This window comes from Glycine max, chromosome 16, assembly GCF_000004515.6.
Source record: "Glycine max cultivar Williams 82 chromosome 16, Glycine_max_v4.0, whole genome shotgun sequence".
Taxonomy (NCBI): domain Eukaryota; kingdom Viridiplantae; phylum Streptophyta; class Magnoliopsida; order Fabales; family Fabaceae; genus Glycine; species Glycine max.
The window spans coordinates 8230508-8252478 of NC_038252.2; the positions used below are offsets into that span (position 1 = coordinate 8230508).

The 21971-nt window shown below is 36.9% G+C and overlaps 1 pseudogene; it reads right to left on the minus strand.

The window, feature by feature from the left end:
* Positions 1-560: 560 nt before the first annotated feature.
* Positions 561-2252, minus strand: LOC102668107 (1-acyl-sn-glycerol-3-phosphate acyltransferase-like; annotated as a pseudogene).
* Between the last annotated feature and the right edge of the window lie 19719 nt (positions 2253-21971).

Genomic DNA, 21971 nt, shown 5'->3' on the forward strand with positions numbered 1-21971 from the left:
GAAAATTAGTATAAATTACTAACTAAACCATGCAATGAATACTGATTTATATCTATCAATGCAAAATAGAACTATAAAGCTGTAAAGCTAGGTTACTCACTGAGTTTCAAGTTGTCTTGCTACTGCTATCAAAGTTCGAAAGCTAAAATGTACAGAGCACGTGAAAAAGTAGGTTTAACTCACTAAAGAGTTTCAAATGAAATTTTTTCCCCTCTCCACCACCCCCAACACAAGAAAGGGAGATATCTAGAAACTCAAAAAGTATGTCATTAAAAGTATTCATTAAAAAACATAACAGATCAACAAACCTCTATGAGAGCCTGTTTTCACCTCCACGCTCTGCACTTTCAGCATGGTCATTGCCTATTGACATTGCAAGTCCATCAAACTCTTTCAATTTCTTCATTAAATCCTGATTAGTATTTCTAGATGATTTGGGTGGTGTCTCTATGCTTAAAGGAGTCCCACCCTACATTGTTAAACCAATTCAAAACCAATCATATACAAAATTGAGGTAGCAGATAATGCAGGGAAAAAGGTTATATACCTCTTTGGCTCTTTCATGAACTCGATAGCTGCAGTTGGGTTGGGTTGGATTGGTCTATATGAAGGTGGTTGGCCAAAACATAAAGTTTCCAAAACAAAGGATACCATATTATTGCATAGTTTCTGAAGCTTTGAATGCACTTTTTTCCAAGAAAATTTAATGTAAATAATTATGGTTTTTCAATGTTGCGTAGTGTATTAATTACATCAATTCATATAATAATAATGAGTTAATGACACATTAAATATTTCAAGCATGCAAATACAATATTCATGGATATTAGATGCACATAAATATCTATTTCCAAAGCTTTGTCAAGAACAAATACAATCCCAATTGAACACGGCCACATTACAATTATTCTATAGAGACAAGAAGAGTCCCAATAAGGTAACAAAATTTCCAAAATACAATGTAAGATTTATATTAGTTATCTTGACCATTTTTTATAATGATGCACTCAAGTTAAGAAGAAAATAATTTTTAATATTAGAGCATTAGAACACACCTCCTCCTTAGCAATGCCAATAGTGTCTATAGGAGTCAACCACATTATAAGAAATATATCTATTGGAGATGCATGATTACTAATGTAAATGGCCCTCTCATTAGAGTACTCAGCACCTTCAATCTTTTTAGGATTACCAAGAATCCACATCTACATCCAATGTTTGAGATATCAGTCATCACCACTTGTAAAGCTGCCCCAAAAGTTTCAACTTTCAACACATGTAATTAGGCTACTAAAAAAAAATAAAAAAATACTGAGCATAATCATCCTTTTCATCTCATCATCCCAAATACAATCAGTCTTAAAAGAAAAAAAGTTCTAACAACTACTCACTCCAAAAGTGTTGAACTATATACTAAAGGTAGCTTACCAGTGTTCTACCTGTCACATGCCCATAAATTGTTTCCTTGTTTAATCCTCTCGTAGGGCCATGGTATGAGTACAACCATGATCAATGCCCATATGAATGTTGTGACCATCATAGACACAAAACATGTAACAATTCTAATCCAAAGTATGATTATTGAAACCCACCCATCATCTTTTGTATAGACATCATTCCTTAGCCTTTCTCCCTATTCATCTTTGACTAAATTTTGGCGTTTCTTCCATACTTAGGCCAGAGCTTGTATTCAAGAAGCTCTCAAACCTTCTATTCCTCAAAAGGGCACCACCTCCACTATTCTCCATGACAAAATCTGTGAACACTTCAACACTAATAGAAGTCACGTGAACAAGGCAAAAGCAGAACAAATCACTTAAAAATACAAACTAATGACTTTCTAAGAAAACCTTCGTCTAATAAAACTAAAGATGAATCACAAGAGTCGGTGAACAACCAGAGCCAATTAAAAGGAGAGTTAAATTTAGTACAAAAAAATAAAAAAAATAACAAAACTGTTAAAAATAACCCCACAAATCGAAAAGTAACAAAATTCAGAGCTAATTAAAAAGTTTGTGTTGTTAATGCAAGCTTCAACCATCACCAATAATGGAGAGTAATGATAGACCGTATATCTTTACAAGTTAGTTACTATATAACAAATTTCTGATAGTTAATACTTATACTAAGCTGAATGTATGATAAAATCGTTGATCTGTCATGTACCTTGGTTTAAATATACAATTAGATAATTTAAAGTTGTTATTATCATCTAGGCACTACTATAGTGAGATACCAAGAAGGTTCAACATTCAGAGTGCTGGCTGCTAATACCGATGACCTATCAGGAAGAGCATAGTTCAAATATAGTATTATTATAGATGCATGAGTACTATAAACTTGTAACAAAGGTGTTTCGTTACAAAGAAACTACTTATGGTTGTGCTAACAAAAATTTATCTATTCAAATATATGTTTCTTGAAGACATTTTTTGTCTTTTTATTTAGAGTTTCTTAAGTATATGTTGACACCAATCATTGGAGAAAACTGAAACTAAAGAAATGGGAGACAAAACCATTGTTTACCAATGCAAGTTTGTATGTTGCTCCTCTAACATATTAACCAAAAAAAGAATACAAATATCCTTATAATTCACACCTCACATCTGCAAGCTCCATCTCAAATGTTGAAGGCTTAAAGCAGAAAGAAAAAATAAAACACACATACACACACACACACACACACAATTAAAGGAACAATAAGGAATAGCAGGAGTAGAAGAATCATAGATAGAGCTAGATATGAGAATGTTAGAACAAAACTATCTCATTAGATGGCATGGCAAATGTAAACCATGAGATCTAACGAATTTTGATATAAAAAAATATAGCATTTACATTTAGAACATGAAATAAAAAAAGCACCTGGTTGTACCCTTTTGTGAATATAGGAACAAAATTAATATAAATTTCTATTCATACGAGTCCAAAGAAAGCTACAATCAGTAAATGAAAATGGTTTCAATTTTCAGAGTAAATATAGATTATAAAATATCAGAACAAAGATTACACATACCAGGTATAATATAAAAATGGTTAAATTATTGATTTTCTTCCTATAGTTTCACGATTCTTACCTTTTGGTCCCTATAGTTTAAAAGTGATTTTTTAGTTCCCATAGTTTATATTTTAATTCTCTTTTAGTCCCTATAGTTTTGAAAGTGTTTTTTTGTCCATATAATTTGTATTTTAATTCTCTTTTAGTTCCTATAGTTTGAAAGTAGTCTTTTTAGTTCATATACTTTATATTTTAATTTCATTTTATTCCTTATCATCAAAATATGAGTAATATTATTAATTACAATTAACTACAAAAATATTAGTAAGTAATTTGTAACTAATTTATCGTAAGATAATTTATAATAAAAAAATAATTGATAAATTATAACTAATTTGTAGCTAATTTTTTTATATTTTTTTAGGGACTAAAAATATCACTTCCAAACTATAGGGACTAAAAAGAATTAAAATACAAACTATAAGGACTAAAAAGAACACTTTTAACTTAGAGGGACTAAAAGAGAATTAAAATGTAAACTATATGACTAAAAATACCACTTTCAAACTATAGAGACTAAAAAGGTAAGAATCATAAAACAATAGAGATTAAATGAGTAATTTAACCTATAAAAAACAGTTCAATATTTCTACACCAAAAGCTACGAACATACTTTGTAAAGAATCAACCTACAAAGTGATCAGAATATCATTTTTTCAAAATGCAACATCAACATGGTTTCAATTTTCAGAGTAAATATAGATTATAAAATATCAGAACAAAGATTACACAAAGCAAGTATAAAAAGAAAGGGAAGATACAAGAGACTTGATACAATGAATTATATATAAAAAAGGGAAGAGAAGAAACATGAGTCTCAAGGAATGTTGAGAGTGTTATGTGATGTGATAAACACTAACGAATATAACAATAAAGTTTAATTTTTCTTATACTCTGTAAATATTTTTACAGCAACTAGATATCATAATAATATGATTCCAAAAGTCAAATATCTAAAAAATGGTATACCTGCAAAAATATAGGCTGTGGAACTAGTTGACGACTCTCTTTTCACAATTTGACTAGCTTTTATCATATCTTTTTATTTCAGTAACCAATCACAAAGCCACATATCCTTCTAACTACCAAGAAAATGAAGAAAAGGAGTTACTTTCAGCTAGTGAACAAAGTGATGAATTCGATAAAGAATTACGTGCATCAAGAACAAGAACGTAACAGAAACACAATTCTTATATTTCAATCTTTAACCATTTTCTTGACTAAGTAGCGGAAAAAGTGCATCTTCTCCCTCTTGGTTGTTGGACGAGTGTGTGGCGTTGTGGTTGGTGCCTGGAATGAACATCTTTACAAAAGAACTCAAAATTCACGAGCTCGCCGGTGATGGTTTCAAACGAGAAGGCCAAGAAAATCGGTACCGGAAAAACGTAGGCTCCCAAACTCGTACGAAACATTTCTATGCTATAATATAATTACATTCATAAGATTAAATGGAAAAAAAAAAGAAATTGGTGCCTGCAAAACATAGGCTCCTGAACTTGTTGATGACTCTGTTTTTACAAAAATGGTTGACTAGCTTTTTCCAAATATATCTTTTTTATTTCAGTAACCGATCACAAAGTCACATACCCTTCATACAAAAAAGAAGAACAAGAAGAGGATCTCCTTTCAGCCCCTTAAAGAAAAGAAAGTGGTGAAAGTGACAAGAACTATGTGCTTCAAGATCAAGAGCAAGAACATACACAGACACAGACATAGACACACAATTCTTATTTCTTTAAGGAGCTGAAGAAGTGTGCCTTCTCTCTCTTGGTCGCTGGACAAGTCTGTGGCGCTGTGGTTGGTGCCTGAAATCAATCAGAGCAACTTTACAATGAAACATAATTCACCAGCTTGCATCGATTGTGATGATTCTTCTTAATGCATGGCTTGGAAGTTTCAAGGCCAAAGAAAGAAGATCAATATTTGATCACGTTTCAAAGATCTCCAATTAATATGGAGAATCCAACCAATGACTTGAAATTTAAGTCATAAGACAAAAAAGGTTGTTTAAATTTGACTTACTTTTTCAGATGACTCAAATTTAAAATTTGAATTTGAATTAATTAGATAAAATTTCAAAGTTAGGATTTTTTTTTTACCTCAATAACCTTTTTTTATATATAAATAAATTATTTATGACCTGATTTTTTTATATTGAATTTCAACTTCAACAATTTTTTTATTAATTTTTTATTTAACAAGTATTTTCATGCAAAAAAGTAAAGCAAAATCACAATAAAATAAATGAGTTTATTATAAAAATGAATTATTAGTTAGGAGGTAAAATCTTTGAAAATGGTGAATTTATTTTTAAGATAATACATAGTCATTCACTTATTAGCTCCTGAAAAAATAGAATTGGCAATTCGGATTTGACTATTACATGACTACATGACAGGTCATCATATTTTCAGTTCTAGTCAACCAGGATGATTTCCAAACCTAACCTAGTCCTCTATGAATGGAACTATTTTATTTTTTCTTAAATATATTTTAGGCTCATCATAAATGATTAATTTTTATTTTAAGTCTCTCATAAATGTTTTGTTACATTGGATTTTTGATATATCGAAATTTTTGTTTTAAGTTCCTATCATTAATTAAGTAATATTTTACATCATATGACCTGGTGATTATATTAGAAAGATTTATTCATAAACCATAGATTAACATGCTAGTGATGGGACTTTAATATGTTTGTGTAGTACATTTTTTATTCATTGAAAGACACACTTTTATGAAATGTGGTCACTCAATGCACAATGAATGTTACTTAGAGATGATAGAAAATGGCAGGTGAGTATCTTAAATCTTTGAGAATTCTTTGATCTCAAAACATGACATATGCTTAACAAGTAATCTCATTGGCTCAATTATCGTTGTCCCATATGCTTGATTGATGTTAGAAAGTTCTACATGGTCGGTCTTAATTCTCAGGATACAACTTATATATTTGTTGGTCAACTTCACTTAATGTCAATTGATTTTAAGTTGAAATCTTTCATGGTATCAAAGCTTATAGGACATCTTGATTTTCGCCTATTCTAGTAAGCTCACCTGTTCTAAGAGGAATCTGTGGAGGGGTGTTAGGAAGTTCCACATTGCTTGTCTCAATTTTTAGGGTGCAACTTATATATCTATTTGACAACTTCACTACTAATGTCAATTGGTTTTAAGCTAAAATCTAGTAGCTTTGTTTGTTTTCAGACATCTGTAGAGGGGAGTGTTCGGAAGTCTCAGATCACTTGCCTTAGTTCCCCAGATACAACTTATATATATGTTGGACAATTTCAATTAGTGTTATTGGTTTTAAGCTAAAATCTAGCAATTGACATGTATGAGACACATGGAAGAGAATTGATGAAGAGGTAGCCTGCTTAAATTAAAGCACATAAATGCTTTCCTTCAATTGATTTATAGATTTTGTATCATGCAATTAGCTAGTGAAGAATATTGCTTACATAAATATTATGCTTTAATTGAGTTAGGATTTCTTTCTGATCTTTTTGTTTTCATTCAATGAAAAGCTTCAAATTACATATCAATATAATTAAGCATCCTCCTACCAAAAGATTAATTAAGAAGCCTCCACTGCAGGTTTGGATAGTATGTAATGACTAATTAAGAGGCCTAAAATGCGGTCACTACAAATCATATAATACTCGCACACGAGAAAAATGTTAGTTAGTGGTTGGAAATTACACTGTTAAGTTTGTAATAGAGGGAAAACATTTTCCCCATCATGAGTTGCAGGTAATAGTGATGTATTGATACTGGATGATTGATTGCATTGCCAACCATTGTTGTTCTCTATAATCACTACTACAAATTACGCATTCTACATCGGTTAAAATCACCTTTCTACATCGGTTGCCACGCGTCATTGTAGTCAGCGATGTTGAAATTTCGTTGTCTTTTTACATCGGTTGATGAACCGCCTTAGAATGGCTTGGGTTCGAAGACGGGTCTCGAAGCACAACCGTCTTAGAATCCTGACCATTCTACATCGGTTGTGCCCTCAAACCGATGTAGAATTAGGCTCATTCAACATCGGTTGTGTCTCTAACCCGTCTTAGAATGCGATATTTCTACAAGCATTCTACATCGGTTTTACGTATAACAGACGTTGAATGTAAAGTAATTCTACATCGGTTGTTCTAATAACCGATGTAGAATCAATAACTTTTTTTAAATATTTTTTTTTTGTTCATGAATGACAATAACAATATGCATATTATAATTTGAATATACATATTTAATGACTTAAAAGTAACACCAGATACTCTAAAACAAATACATTTGTGTATAATTGCTGTAAATTATACTATTCCAAATCATTAAGAATCAAGCCTTGCTTGCATATTTGAAAAGCATAAGAACTAGGGCACGTACAACAACACACACACACAATTGGTTGGTAAAATAATGTCATGCCTGTATAATTGAAGTTCCATTGAGTGATGGAGGAGTTGTCACTTTAGATTTTGGGTTAGCAAAAAAGGTTGTAGGAGATGCAGAGAGAACTTTCAACACCTGAAATGAAACACACAAAAGAAAAAGTGAAACCAAGCTAACGATAACTTATAAATGCAATAAGCCTAATGACAACATGTGAAATACAATGAAGAAAATATTACCAGGCTATTGGTAGGATTTAGTGAATGCCCACTCCCCTGGAAAAGTACTGGAGCCTGTTGCATGTAAGCCAAGTGAGCTAGCCTCATGAGAAAACTAATATGGATATTTTTCATAGCCAAGTGAGCATAATACATATGCTGACATTGAAGTTGTATATAAGTATATGGAAGAGAACTATGGTGCTAAGCAGGAAGACATCATCCTTTATGGTCAATCTGTTGGAAGTAGTCGTACTTTGGATCTTGCCCCTCGTTTACCCCGTCTAAGGGATGTTGTTCTCCACAGTCCTATACTATCAGGGCTGAGAGTCATGTACCCTGTGAAACGGACATACTGGTTTGACATTTATAAGGTTAATTTTTTTATTTCCTGTTTGCTTGATGTCATTTGATTTGAAAATTATAGTCAGTGACCTTGTTATAGTCAGTCCCGCTATGCTGGGCCAGAGAAAGTTGAACCCCTTCGACCTTCTCTACTTTGATAAGCTAAACCCCTTGGCATTCCCCCCTTCTTTCTCTAGCACTAGTATCTGGTATTGTTTGTTCGTATCACATCATTAGGTCCATACATTTCCTTTTTCTAATGTTTTCCTGCATTTCTTTCTCTAAAACTCTCAAATCTTCGCAATATCCCTTTAAGTTATCCTTCATTCCTAGAAGGTCTATTATAGTACCTTTGTACCTGTTCTCATATTTACACCCGCTTTAGTCTCCATTCGTTCACCTTTTGTTTTAGCCTCAATGAAGACTGTTCTTGGGCCAATGTAACTTCTATAACAATTTTCATAATGGCCCTACCAGAAACCCAGTTTATGCCACCACTGATGAATTCTCAACTTTTGATCAAAGCCTTGCCAATATTCAAAGTAAGTTTAAGTTCCTTCTTTCACTTCAGTTGTCTCTTCTAAGTCCTGTCGCAACATGCCCTTTTGCGGGCGAGCGAAGGCGAGGCTCACGGGTGCGCTTTCCAAAGGCGGAAAGATGCGCGGAGTCACCACCAACGTTTATTTGTGGAAAACGTCGGAAAAACCGAAGGAAACCGGTCAAAATGAAAATTCTAAGTTCGGGAGTTGTATTTACGTTTGAGGAAGGTATTAGCACCTCTTACGTTTGTCTCGAAGGACAACAACCTATTTTTTAGAATTGTGGAAATTGTATTACCTTAACTTTTATTTCTTTTTATTTTTTGAGGTCGACAAAAGCGGGGCTTTTGCTCCTACGTACCCTCCATCGAAGAGGAAATCAGACCTACGTAGTTCTTTCTTAAGAGTGAATCAAGCGATTCTTTTGACTTGAAAGGTAATCATTTTAAGGCGTTGGACCTTAAAAACGATCCATTTACTTGGTAAGGAAAAACTGAAATGATAAACTTTCAAACTCTTTTTTAGTGACCTTTTTGTGGACGAGCTTGACTAGGCGAGTTGGTTTTAGCCTTAGTTTCACTTTAGTTATTAGTCAATTCAATTAAGAATGAGAAATCCCAAAGAGAAAACATCCGATTGATTTTTTCGCTTCATTTTACTAAAGGGTATTTTTGATTATTATATTATTATTTTACCTGTTTTTTGATTTCCAACGTGGTTACGGTACGACCGAACGGTCAGAATTCATTTTAATAGAAATTAACGGATATCACAAATCAAATGATCGGTGGAAATTTATTTTATTTTTTGATTAGGCGATAAATGACTTAAATAAATGACTGAAGCACGTCAAAAGGGGGTACGAAAAGTAAATGAAAACGAGAATAAAAATACATGAAACAAAATGTGGACCACCACGGGTACATAGAATGAATTGAAAAGCTCGGTTTGAGGTACTTACCAGTTGAGGACTGAAGAAAACGAACAACGAACGATGAATGTCGAAGAACGGTTGAAAATCTTCGCGTAATTACTCACGGAAACGTTATGGAATCGCCTCGGCTTGGATTTTCTTCACGGAAATAATTTTCCTCAGCAATTTCGAGAGAATAAGAAGTGCCAAGAAGGCTGAACCCTTTCCCCCTTCATTCCTCCCCCTATTTATAGCAAAATAGGGGAGGAGCTTGCCACCCAGCTCGCCCAGGCGAGCAAGGTTGCTTCCTCCAGAAGCAACCGCCTTCTGGAGGAAGAAACTGGAAGGCCCAAGTGGGCCTGATTACTATTTGTACCCCCCCTTTTTACTAAATGCACCCCCTTTACTTTTTTTGGTAATTCTTTTTCCGTAACGTTACGAAACTTTACGAATTTCGTAACGATACTTATTTTCCTTCCGCAAGGTTACGAATCCTTACGGATTATGTATTTACTCTTTTTTAGCTTTCGAAGAAGTTACGGAAACTCACGGATTGCGCAAAAACACCTCCTTACGATTTCCGTCATATTACAAAATTTCACGGATCGCGTAAGCCTGCTTCCTTTTGATTTCCAGCACGTCTCGGGACTTCACAGATTGTGCAACAAAGGGTGCCAAGTATTTCGAAGCGGCCAATCAAAGGTTGCATATCATCAAGTAATAATCCCCGGACGAAATTAGGGTATGACAAGTCCTAATTCTGTAATTCATTTAACCAACACATTCTATATGTGCATGTTTGGGTACTACTGGTTTTAGGAAAATAATCATTTAAAAGAAGAAGAAAAAGATTATCTTAATAATTGCAAAAAAAATGATTATTTCTTTGAAATAAGATGAACCAAACATGCAATCAACTAACTTATTTTCCATGGATATTCATCAATTGTGTTGTCCTAATTGTATAGATTTCATAGAAAATGGTGCTAATAATCTTTTCACTTTTGAGCAGGGAGACACTACTAGAAAAAGCTGATTTAACATCGGCGGATGACAAAACCGATGTTAACGTAAACACGGTGGCATAATTGTAAATAATGTGTATTTCTTAACATCGGTTTTATGAAAACCGATGTTAATGAAGTAACTCTAACATCAGTTTTCAAGAAAACCGATGTTAACGAAGCGACGTTAACATCGGTTTTCATAAAATCAATGTTAGAGTCAATTTGTTAACATCGGTTTTGAAAAAAACCGATGTTATAGGCGATTCGTTAACATCAGTTTTCAGAAAACCGATGTTAACATATAATCAGTTAACATCGGTTTTTTGAAGAAAACCGATGTTAACATTGACATCAATTTGTTAACATCGGTGTTTTATTGAAAACCGATGTTAAACTTACATTTTAAATTGTATTTGAAACGACCTATTTCCCTGGCGCTCCTTTCTTCTCCGTTTACCCTAGCCTCTCTCTCTTTCTTCTTTTCTGTGAACCCTTTCGCGCTCTCTTCTCCATTGCAATGTAAACATCGAAGGCTGTTGTTCTCCATTACACTGAAGACCGTGACAGGTACGCTTCATCTACCTGTGTTGTTCTATCGAAGGCTGTTGTTCTCCCTTTCGTGCTAGGTCTGTTTCATGAACCCTTGGTTAAGCTAAGGAGCTTTTTTGGTTTCTGGTGCAAGGATTGGCGAATTGGTGGTCACCTGAGGTACTTTTGACTGGTAGTACGTGGTGTTTGTGGTCTGCTGAGGTACATTTCACCTGAGGTACAATCTCGCCGGCATTGTCGCTGTTGTGTTCGAGGTAAGCTTCTTGTCTTCATTGTAAGTTTGTGCTTTCGCGTACGTGGTGTTTGTGGTCTTTCTTCTTATAGATTGTTAGTTAGTTTCTTAAATAGTTACTACTACTAGCTAGGGTTTCAAATGCAGGTAGTGTTGCTTGGAAAGCTGTGTATCCATTAGGTTCTGGTCACTATTTTCCTCAGTTGCTTCTCCTTGCATCAAAAGGTTTGCACTCCTTGTTGTGTATCTATTAGGTTTTGCTCTCCGTTTCCAGCAATGTACTGAATGTGGATGAATATGAATCTTTGTTGTATGTTCTAAAAATCTGGTAGCTGCCTCAATTTCTTGAATAGCATTTTTTGTTCTTGTATGGTTTTTTTTTTTTTGCACAGCAGAAATCAGTAGTAATATATATGATGTGCTCAGATGACTTTTCCCTTTCTCCTATTAGGTATTTCCTTTTTTTCTTGGAAGGCATAAAATATATTATATTATTAAGATAATCAAAGCAGTACAAGTGGTACTGAATTAAAAGAAATACAAGCACCTCTGGTGTTGCCCTCCAAAAGAAATCCCAAGCTAACCCAGTAGAAAAGGCAATCCATTCGTTGAAATCATTGATAATACTAGCTTCTGCTCCCCTAGGTGATATACCCTCTCTTTCAGAATGATGCCTTATATTGTTGAAGTCACCCATAAAGCACCATATACAGTCTGGGTCTTGTTGTTTTATATGCTTAAGTGCATCCCATAGAATCAATATATTTTTTCCACTTTGTCTATTTCCCATCTCTGCAACCTCCTGCTTATCTCTGATTTCCATCTCCGTTATCTTGCTGATGACTGCTGGCTGTTGTAACTCACTATGAACTCTTATGCTTTTTGCTAATTCCCATTGAGACTCTGCCTCTTGGATGTCTATTTCATCTGGTTTCTTCGAATTTCCATTAGCTTCTGGACTTTCATTAGCTGCAGGAGGTACGGTGTCACCCGATAAAGCAATTGATTACTTAAACCACCCGTATATAGCTTCTGGACTTTCCTCTACAACCTCATTTGCAATCAAAACCCCATGAAGCAATTGTCTGCCCTTAACAAAGGCTAGTTGCCTTTCATCTATTAAGTGATTCATGACCTTGCTTAGCCTATTTGATAAGACTTTCGCAATAATTTTGTAAACACAGCCAATAAGGGATATTGGTCTGAAATCACTAATAAGTTGGGGATCCTTAATCTTAGGGATAAGGGCAATGAATGATGAGTTGAGACCCTTAGGGAAAACTGCATTCACATAAAATTCCGAGAAAAACCTTAGGAATTCAGGCTTCAATTCATTCCAGAAATGCTTTAAGAACCTGAAATTGAAGCCATCGGGCCCTGGGCTTTTGTCACTCCCACAAGCCCACACAGCACTAGAAATCTCCTCCTCTTTAAAAGGTTCCACCATCATTTCTCTCTGATTATTGGACAGAACATTAAAGGAAACCCCATCTAGGTTGGGTCTGTTCAAGGAAGGTTTAGTAAATCTGGCTTGGAAGTGCTGGAGAATTGCAGCCTTGACCACAACAGGTTTATCTACCCAATTGCCATCAATATGCAGCCCCCTAAAGGCATTCCTTCTTCTGCTAAAGTTAATAATTCTGTGGAAGTAAGAGGTGTTGCCATCACCCTGTTTGATCCACTTACTTCTAGATTTCTGTCTCACTATTGATTCATGAAGAAAAGATTGCTCCCAAAGGTCAGACTGTGTTTTTTTAAGTTGTTGAATTTGCTGTTCAGAGGGGTGAGATGTGAGAGAATCCTCCAGATCATTCAGCTTTTTCTGAGTTTGCTTCACCTTGTTGCCTAGGTCTCCACAATTATCTCTGCTCCAGGTTTTTAGCCTATGTTTGAGGTTCTGAAGTTTGCATTTTTAGCCTATGATTTGCAGACCAGCAATCCCTAACCACCTTAGTGTAGTCCTTGTTAGACAGCCAAGCATCAAAGACCCTAAAAGGCTTAGGGCCCCAATCAATGCATTTAAATTCATTAGGATGGGGCAGTGATCTGAATAGTTCCTTTCATGATTGAATTGGGAGCTATCAGGCCACTTAGATAGCCAGTCATCAGAAACTAACACTCTATCTAGCTTACTCTTGCAAGAGCCATTAGGCCTAACCCAAGTGAAAGGCTTCCCCACACAGGGGATATCATCTATCTCCATTTCATCCAACCAATCATTAAATTTAGCTATAAGGTTAGCTTCTGAATTGGAGTGTCTACTTCCCAATCTTTCTACTGGGTGTCTAATGCAATTAAAGTCTCCCACCAGGCACCAAGACTGAATCTGGGACTGGCTCTTCCTTGAGTACAGCTTTTCCCACAATTGTCTTTTGCTTTCTATCTCATAAGGAGCATAAATGTTGGCCACCACGACTCTCTGCATTTCTGCCATCCAAACCCCTCCAACATAATGAATCCCCTTTCAGCAGTTTTGACCTCAACCTGGAAATTATTATTGTTCCAGATACATAATAAACCCCCAACAGTATTCACAGCAGGGACCCATTCTCATTCAAAGTTTGATTGACCCCACAAAGTCTGGCACAGTGCCTTATCCAAAGAGTCCCTCTTTGTTTCTTGCAAACAGAGGAGGTCTATCTTGTGTTTCCCAACCAATCTCCTAATAGAGGCCCACTTTATACCTCTACCAAGCCCTCTAATGTTATAAGACAGAATATTCATTTTAAAAATTTCCTGCTACCCAGCTCCATAGTTTTCTTTCAGCTTGTATAATATCAAGGCTTGTTAGAGAATCAGCTATGATTCGTACTTATACAAATATGTATCAATTTAGTACCTCTGGTACTTATTAATGAATATATTATATTTTTGGCTGATAAAAAAAACACACACAACAATCTTATGCTTGTGTTGATAATGATGCAGGTATATTTACAACGACAGGACCCCCTTTGAGAAATTGGCTGATAAATTCTTCTGTCCTGGTAATTGATTACTTTTTTTTACTTCACCTCCAGTGTTACTAATATAGAAATTAAAGGAAATTCAATCCAAAAGAAAACTTGTTGTCATGCTTTGCAAGTGATATAAATTATCAAAATCTAATGACAATGAGTGCACAGAGCTGCAACTTGGCAGTAGTTTCTGACTAATACATCAGCATTAGGATTCCCAAGCATACAATGAGCTAATCAAGATTTTCACGTATCATTTTTGCTGTTTCTGCTGCTATATGGAGAACAATGTTATCATCATCATCCTGAGACAAAATAAACAGCTTAGAACTTTAAATTAGAAACATAACACACAGAGACACACACACTCATGACACACACACACACACACACTCATCATACAAACACACACACACACACACACACACACACACAGAAGTTTGATAACAAATTTGTTCAATTATACATGCAGAAATTTCTTCAATTGTAACTTATTAGGTGTGACAAGGTAGCTGGCCTCTTCATAAGGTACTTATCTAAATTTAACTTAAATTCTACTGCAGTGGTGATGACCTACTAATATTAGTGAAAACAAATTTGCCAAGTCTACATAAGTTAATTTGTTCAGAGTTGTTTATTCCTATTTTAAGTTTTGAAATATGCTTGCATGATTGTATTTGTATGAGGATTATATTGTTTTTTTTATATAAATTATGGCAAGCTGAACAGTAGTGAGTATAATGTTGGTATTTTAGGGGCAGTGTACTTATTTTTGTTTTTTTTTATCAGCAAAGATAATTTTTTTTTTGCTCAGCAAAAATAGATATGTATTAGATAGATGAAAGAGTACCAAAGGTACTGTGAGTACAAATATATTTTGAACATAGCTGGTACACAAGATGAATTAAGTACCAGCTACAACCCCTGACTTAAGTACATGTGAGTTGCACCTCTTGGAAGAGGTCTCAGCCACTACATTCCCTTTCTAATTACATAAAGGCATCTGCCAGATTAGAGGACCACTCTATAGAAACCTAAGAAAAGTACAAAACTAGTAGCCAAAATTGTATCCTCTACTAGTACAGAAAAGCTTGTCTAATACTACTGCACCAGTGATTAAAATGTTCTGTGAAGCCTTTCTCAAAGTTCCTAAGCCAGGTCCAAAGAATGAAAATTGCATCATCCTCACTGTCCCTGCAAAATTGGCATGACGTGTCAGCAACCTGCACTTGCCTCCGCTGCAAACTCTGTCTTGTCGGAAGTCTATTTCTAATTAGTCTTCGTGCAAAGATTGCTATTTTTCTTGGAACCTTTATGCTCCATAATTTGACAAAACATTCCTCCTGGGTTATTGCTATTGCTCCTCCCATTATTACCTTATATGCATTGTTTGCTGTATACTGACCTGTAGGGTCAGCAGTCCATTCCCACACATCAGGTCCATGTTGTTGAATGGCCATATCCTGAACCTCATTGAGAAAAACACCAGCCGTATCAATTTCATTGTCAAAACAATGGCCTTCTCCAAATAAAGCTCCACTCCCACCCATTGTCTTTGTGACTTCCCATCTGTTGGATGTAGTGATGCTCCTGTAATGAGATTTAATGCAGCCTAGGGATGCTGCATTAAACTTAGACAGATTCTTGATTCAAGCTTCCGCACACACACACACACACAGAAACTGGCTTCTCCATTCAAAAAGGTGTCTTCTCCATTCAAGCTTCCATTCCCAAACATTTGCAGACTGACATCCCATATCCTGAATAAGCTTCTGCTGTTGACAGGATATGTTATACAATCTGGGATATTTCTCCCTTAAAGGTTCCTGTTCCATGAGCCAGTAGTCCCATTTAACCCATGCAATTTTCTTCTGATCAAGGCCACCACCCCATAGGAACCTCCTCTGGATTAGCCCCGATTGGTATTCCCAAATAAGAGAAAGGCAGAGGCATGATTCTGCAATTCAGATAACTGGCAGCCTGCAATTTCCATTGTTCAGATTGGCCCAACACCCCAAAGCTGCTCTTCCCATAATTTATTTTAAGTCCTTGCTGCAGCTGAGATCTTGCTGCATCTTCAACACACACAGCCACACACACACACAAACACACACACACACACACACACACACACACACACACACACACACACACACACACACACACATACACAGCCACACACCCACACAGCCACACACACACACACACACACACACACACACACACACACACACATACACAACCACACACCTACACACACACACAGCCACACACACACACACATACACAGCCACACACACACATAACCACACACACACACACAGAGAAACACACACACACACACACACAGAAACACACACACACACACACACACATACACAGCCACACACCCACACACACACACACACACACACTGAAACACACCCACATACTGCATATGCTGCAGAATTTGTGCCTTAAATAAGCTGCAATGCTTATTTTTGTAAAAGCTACAGTGCTCGTACATAACTTCAATTAATTTGAATCTGCTTTGCAAATGCTGCAGAATTTCAGGCTTAACCAAATTAGGATTTTCCACTCAGAAACCATCAATTTGCAGCATGAAGACACCACTCCTTAGATTGACCAAAAGCTTGTAAAGCATTAATTTGATACTGCTTCCCTCATCATGTGGCTCATGATGTTTACAATTTAATGATCCTTTGCTACCCTGCAATGAGACACACACAGATACACAAACACACACACATAGAGACAAACACACGCAGACACAAACACAAACACACACACACACACACATAAAGATACACACACACACACACACACACACACACACAGAGTCACGCACACATAAAGACACAGACAAAGACACAAACACACTGAGCCACAGACACACACAGAGACCCACACACAAAGACACACACACTGAGTCATAAACACACACATACACAAACACACTCACACACATGGACAGACACACACACACATAAAGAGACAAACAAACACACACACACACACACACAGATAAAGAGACAACCACAAACACACACACCCACACACACACAGATAAAGAGACAAACACACACACACACACAGTCACACACACATAAAGAGACAGACAAACACACAAACACACTGAGCCACAGACACACACACTGAGTCACAGACACACACATACACAAACACACTCACACACATAGATAGACACACACACACACACACACACATAAAGAGACAAACACAAAACACACACACACACACACAGAACTGTTGATGTCCTTGTATGTTCTTGTACGTCATGAATGTTCTTGTATGTCATGAATGTTGTTATACGTGCTGAATGTAATTTGCTATATAAATAACTGTTGTTCATGCTGAGTGAACCGTAGATTCCCGTTTGAGACTGAATGCAATGATTCTTGCGGATAGTTTGCATTAGTCATTGTATTTAGTCTTGAATTGTCCGTTTGGACAGTTTGGGGAGACTTGTATTTTTATGTTAGACTCATTCGGTCAGGTTATTATTATTTTGATTAATTTGATGAAATTTTGGTTGAATGCATTTCAAGTTGTTCTCTGAGTGCATACTTGATTATCGTGAAATTCGTTTCACCGATGTCATGTCGTGTACTTGGAGACCAATGCAAAATGCTGCCAAAATTTACTCAAATTGTTCAAAATAATGCTAACCATGACGTTTGAGGCTAACATAAAAGACAGTCTTCCTAAATGGGATAGGGCCACACCTATAAATAAAAAAGTGAGATTTGCATGCATGGATTTGCTTAGATGGATCGAAGTTGGATCAATCAAAGTCGCATGAGCCCAGAATATGAGGATGGCGTCGAGCAGTTTTTGCAATTTGCTTTAGAAAGAGGTCGACCGAATGAAGAAGGAAAATATTATTGTCCTTGCATCAACTGTTTGAATGGAAGACGACAACTACTTGACGACATACGGGACCATTTATTGTGTGATGGGATGAAGAAGAATTACACGACGTGGATATGGCATGGTGAAGTGACTGACATGCATACTGGGTCCCAATCTGAACCGTTTGATGTAGAAATGGGAGATCGCTTGGAAGACATGATTCGTGACCTTGGACAAGAGTGTTTTCAACAAGCACACGCTCCTGTGTATGAAGGATTGCAGAGTGATTCAAAGAAGCCTTTGTATACAGGGTGCAAGAATTCCTTAACCCTGTTGTCTGCGGTGTTAAGTCTGGTTAATGTGAAGGCCAAGTATGGGTGGAGTGACAAAAGTTTCACCTCACTGCTTGAGGTAGTGCACAATCTGCTTCCAGAGGACAACACGCTGCCTAAAAGTTACTATAAGGCGAAGAAGATATTGTGTCCCATGGGTATGGAGTATCAGAAGATTCATGCTTGCCCCAATGATTGCATACTCTACAGGCATGAATTCCAAGAAATGTCCAAATGCCCTATCTGTGGGACTTCACGGTACAAAGTGAAGGATGAAGAGGAAAGCAATTCTGATGAAAACTCCAACAAGGGCCCCCAGCGAAGGTTTTGTGGTATCTTCCAATCATTCCAAGGTTTAAGCGTCTGTTTGCTAACGAGGACGACGCAAAAGACCTTACATGGCATGCAAATGGAAGGATTTCTGATGGAATGGTCCGTCATCCGGCTGATTGCTCCCAGTGGAAGAAGATTGATGGTTTGTATCCGGATTTCGGGAAGGAGCCAAGAAATCTTAGACTTTGACTAGCCAGTGATGGAATGAATCCATATGGCACCTTAAGCACTCAACACAGTTCATGGCCCAGTTTTGCTAGTAATTTACAATTTGCCTCCTTGGTTGTGCATGAAGCGAAAATACATGATGTTGTCTATGATGATATCGGGCCCAAGACAGCCAGCAAATGACATTGATGTTTATCTAAGTCCGTTGGTTGAAGATCCGAGAAAGTTGTGGGACGAGGGGGTTGTAGTGTTTGATGCGTTTCGCAAGGAGACGTTTGAAATGTGTGCAATGCTTTTTTGTACCATTAATGACTTCCCAGCATATGGGAATCTCAGCGGTTACAGTGTTAAGGGTCATCATGCATGCCCCATCTGTGAAGAAAATACAAGTTACACACAACTGAAACATGGGAGAAAAACAGTCTACAGTAGGCATCGCCGCTTTCTAACACCCAATCATCCTTATAGACGACTGAGAAAAGCTTTTAATGGAAGTCAAGAGCATGATATTGCGCCGATACCGTTCACTGGTGAGCAGGTATATCAGCGGGTTCAACACCTGAACACTGTATTTGGGAAGACCCAAAAGAAGGATAAAAGTCAGAGTTGCATATGGAAGAAGAGGTCCATTTTCTTTGATCTTCCGTACTGGTGTGATCTTGACGTTAGACATTGTACTGATGTTATGCATGTGGAGAAAATGTTTGTGACAGTGTGATTGGGACGCTCCTTAACATTCAAGGCAAGACGAAGGATGGCTTGAATACCCGTCAAGATCTAGCTGATATGGGTATAAGAGCACAGTTGCATCCAAGGTCTGATGGGAAGAAAATTTACTTGCCCCCAGCCTGCCATACTTTGTCCAAGAAGGAGAAGATAAGTTTTTGTCAGTGTCTTCGTCGGGTGAAGGTTCCACAAGGATACTCTTCAAATATTAAGAGCCTTGTGCAGTTGAAGGAGCTTAAGCTTGTAGGGTTAAAGTCTCACGATTGTCACGTGCTCATGCAACAATTGTTAGCCGTGGCTATACGAGACATCTTGCCAAACAAAGTCAGGTTCACGATAACTCGCCTGTGCTTTTTCTTCCATGCTATATGTAGCAAAGTGATTGATCCAGTAATGTTTGATGAGTTGGAAAATGAGGCCGCAATTATACTCTGCCAGTTGGAGATGTATTTTCCCCCTGATTTCTTTGACATCATGATTCACTTGATTGTGCATCTGGTCAGAGAAATCAAATGCTGTGGTCCTGTTTATCTACGGTGGATGTACCCGGTTGAGCGATACATGAAGATCTTAAAAGGGTATACAAAGAATCTATATCGTCCGGAAGCATCTATTGTTGAGAGGTACATTGCAGAAGAAGCCATTGAATTTTGTTCAGAATACTTAGAGAAGGCTAAAGTTGTTGGGCTTCCTGAGTGTCGGCATGATGACAGAGTAGGTGGTAAGGGTTCAAGAGGACTGCAGGTGATTACTCCAAGTGTAGAAGATTTGTTACAACTCACTTGTATGTCTTGAACAACAGTAATGAAGTTTTGCCATACATAGTTAAGCATGAAGCTTTAGTCAAACAGAATAATACGAAAATGTCAAAGAATTGGGCGTTGAAAAAGCATAACAAAACTTTCTGTGATTGGTTTAAAGATACAATCTTTGCAGATGAGAATGCTTCAGAAACATTAAGAAAACTAGCAGATGGGCCTAAAAGAAATGTTATAACCTGGCAAGGATATGACATAAACAGGTATTCATTTTACACAAAAGCACAAGATGACAAAAGTACAATGCAAAACAGCGGGGTCACCCTAAGGGCTGAATCTCAACACTTGGCAAGTGTCAATGACGCCAATCCCTGTGTAGCTTCCATCCCTTAATTTGGGTTCATTGATGAAATTTGGGAGCTTAATTACGTGAAATTTACAGTATGTGTTTTCAAATGTAAATGGGTTGACAGCAACACCGGTGTGCGCACCGATGATATAGGATTTACCCTGGTAGATCTAAAGAAACTTGGTTACCACAATGACCCTTTCATCATGGCAGAACAAGCTAGACAAGTATTTTACGTCAAGACCCTTGTGATGAAAGGTGGTGCGTGGTTCTGTAGGGCAAAACAGTTGGTGTTAATGTAGAAGATGATGATTCATACATGGACACCTATGTTAGTCCTTTGACCGCTCAAATCACTGGTAACATTGTCGGAGAAGAAGAAGCTGACGACGTTCATGCAAATCGAAATGATCATGATGAAGGAGAATTGATTAACATCGGCTAATGTAATTTTCTGCAGAGACAGAGGTCACCAAACCTAGTAAGTGACAACTACATTTTTCTCTTATTGAGGCATCGGTTTTTTGTTTCAATTTGCCTCCTTAGGACTTCATCCAACTCATGTTTGTCGCCAGTTTCATCATCCACCACCCTTTTCTTCTCTGGCTTCTCACGTTCATTGTTGTTAAACCCATATTTATGCTCTCTTCCCTTCATGTCTTGTTTTATCACAACTTTAGTTGAATCTCCCATCTTCAGCATAGTTGAAACTCCTATCTCATTGTCCAATGCCACACTTTGATGGCCTGTATCTCTTTTCTTCGTATGTTCTAGTGCTTCAGCTTCAGAATGCATAAAACAATCAGAATTTTCGAGTGATCACCAAAGGCTTATGCATTAGCATTGACACTCTCCACCCTCTTTGGTTTATGCTTCTGTGTTTTCTTCCGTGCCTCCTCGTTATAAATCTCAGCTTTATTCGAGGTTGCACTAGAACGATCACCACCAATCTGTGCTTCTTCCTCGTCTATCAGGTCAATATCTTTCCTTTCAACTTTTGTTTTGTAAATTACAGTGTAGTTTTCAAAAGCAAAAGTGAAAGGAAAGATATTGAGCTGGTAGAGGAGGAACAGGCACGGATTGGTGCTGATCCTTCTAGTGGGACCTCCAATAAATCTGAGAATTATAAGGAGGAAGCATGGAAGAAAACACAGAAGCATAAACCAAAGAGGGTGGAGAGTGTCAACGCTGATGCAGAAGCCTTTGGTGATGACTC